Here is a 2,500-nt window from a genome sequence, read left to right as displayed (position 1 = left end):
TCTCTCTCTTTCTCTCTCTTTCTCTCTCTTTCTCTCTCTTTCTCTCTCTTACTCTCTCTTTCTCTCTCTCTCTCTCTCTCTCTCTCTCTCTCTCTCTCTCTCTCTCTCTCTCTCTCTCTCTCTCCTCTCTCTCTCTCTCTCTCTCTCTCTCTCTCTCTCTTTTCCCCCCCGCTCTCCCTTGTCTCCCTTCCCTCCCTTTTTCTTTTCTTCTTTCTTTCGTCATTCATCATATCCAGTTTTCTCTTTGTTCCCCGACTTCCATCTCCGCCTTTTTGTTTTAGTTTTGTCTCATATCCTCCTGCTTGATTTATACATTTTGTTAATTTTGTCGATTCCGGTCGAGGTGTACATTGGTTAGCCGAGGTACAGGTGCTGCTGAGCAGGTGCAAGATAATGGCAGGTGTTCGGGGTCTGGCTTTGGGGTATGCTGGTTTGCAGCTTGCTTGCATGGATACTTATTTATTGTACGTTCCGGTTACGTTGGGGTCGCGGAATGGTGCGTCATGTCGGTATGTTGGTGGGTCCTCGTTCAGTTATGGGGGTCGCGTCCAGTGGAGAAGAAGTAAGTAGTAATAATGGTAGGGATTTAAAAAAATATATGATAATAACAACATCAGTAGTAGCAGCAACAAAGACATTAGTAGCAACAGCAACAGCTGCTGCAACGGGAGCATCAACATCAACAACAACAACAACTACTGCTTGACAAAACACACAAACCCACTTGGTGATAATAGGGTAAACTGGCAGGAAAAAAACAGGTATAGCTTAGAGGAGAAATTTGTGTTTTCAATAGAGAGTGAAGTGTGAGCGAGGGAAAAGAAGATGGAGATAGATAGATGGAGAAGGAGAGGGGGAGGAAGAGAGAGATGGAGATGAACAGGAGAGAGAGAGAGAGAAAGAGAAAGGGAGAGGGAAGGAAAAGGACAGAAAAGAAAGAGATCCAACGAAATTGGGGAAAACAGAAAAGCTAAAAAAAGAAAGTGAATACGAGAGGTGGAGGGGGGGATAGGCAGGGGTCATTCACGGCGTGTCATGTGCTGGGCGAAGGTCATTTCAGCTCTTCTAATTAGGCCAAGACCGCTAATGCGCGACACGTCAGGAGGGAGGCCGCGTCGTCATGCACAGGCCGCATGATGACTGGGCGGTGATGAGTATAATTAGTTTCTCCGGAGGTTGGGGGGTGGGGGGAGGGGAACGGGGAGGGGGAGGGAGGAAGGGAAGTGTCGATTCTACAGCGTGGGAATCCGAGGAAAAGGATGGGGATGAGGATGGCGAGGGGTTTGGTTGGTGAGGATCAGGAGGAGGTTGGTAATGATGATTGTTTGTGGTCGGGTTAGCCTTGGGTAGTCTTTTGGAAAGTGATATTCGGACTAACAGAGAAGGGTGGATTGTTTATAATACCTATGTGTATGTGTATATATGCGTACATATATATATGCATGTCTGTTTATATACCTTTGGATTAGAAACATGGACTACAACCAAATTACTAGAGAGGAAACTAATATGTGCCCAGAGAGGGATGGAAAGGTTGATGCTGGGAATCAGCCCAAGAGATCGGATGAGGGCGACGTGGATCAAGGAAAAGACAAAATTGGAAGATACACTTGGGAGCATCAAAAATAAAAAAAATGGCAATGGGCAGGTCATATATGTCGGAGACAGGACAACAGATGGACAAAGAATGTAACACACTGGGCTATAGATAACATAAATAGGCCAAGGTCCAGACCAATGACAAGATGGCATTACGAAATAACGAAATATGAGGGACAAGACTGGAAACAAAAATCCCAAGACAGACAAAGTTGGAAAAGATTGGGAGAGGCCTCCGTCCAGCAGTTGATTGATTCAGGCTGATGATGAGGATGATCTGCATGTGTGTATGTATATATATATATAACAAAGAATGTAACACACTGGGCTATAGATAACATAAATAGGCCAAGGTCCAGACCAATGACAAGATGGCATTACGAAATAACGAAATATGACGGACAAGACTGGAAACAAAAATCCCAAGACAGACAAAGTTGGAAAAGATTGGGAGAGGCCTCCGTCCAGCAGTTGATTGATTCAGGCTGATGATGAGGATGATCTGCATGTGTGTATGTATATATATATATATATATATATATATATATATATATATTCCCTCTCTCTCTCTCTCTCTCTCTCTCTCTCTCTCTCTCTCTCTCTCTCTCTCTCTCTCTCTCTCTCTCTCTCTCTCTCTCTCACACACACACACACACACACACACACACACACACACACACACACACACACACACACACACACACACACACACACACACACACACATTCACACACACATTCACACACACATTCACACACACATTCACACACACATTAACACACACATTAACACACACACACACACACACACACACACACACACACACACACACACACACACACACACACACACACACACACACACACACACACACACACACACACACGCATTCACACACGCA

At 44.7% G+C, this 2,500-nt stretch overlaps 1 protein-coding gene across 1 annotated transcript in view; it reads left to right on the top strand.

Annotated features, from left to right (window-relative positions):
- The window catches only part of LOC125029021 (serine/threonine-protein kinase NLK2-like), a 187,230-nt gene that overhangs the window by 58,029 nt on the left and 126,701 nt on the right, over positions 1 to 2,500 (top strand). The gene's annotated exons all lie outside the window — the stretch shown is intronic.

The sequence above is a fragment of the Penaeus chinensis genome, chromosome 9 (assembly GCF_019202785.1).
Source record: "Penaeus chinensis breed Huanghai No. 1 chromosome 9, ASM1920278v2, whole genome shotgun sequence".
NCBI classification, from domain to species: domain Eukaryota; kingdom Metazoa; phylum Arthropoda; class Malacostraca; order Decapoda; family Penaeidae; genus Penaeus; species Penaeus chinensis.
This window is presented reverse-complemented; position numbering and strand designations above follow the sequence as displayed.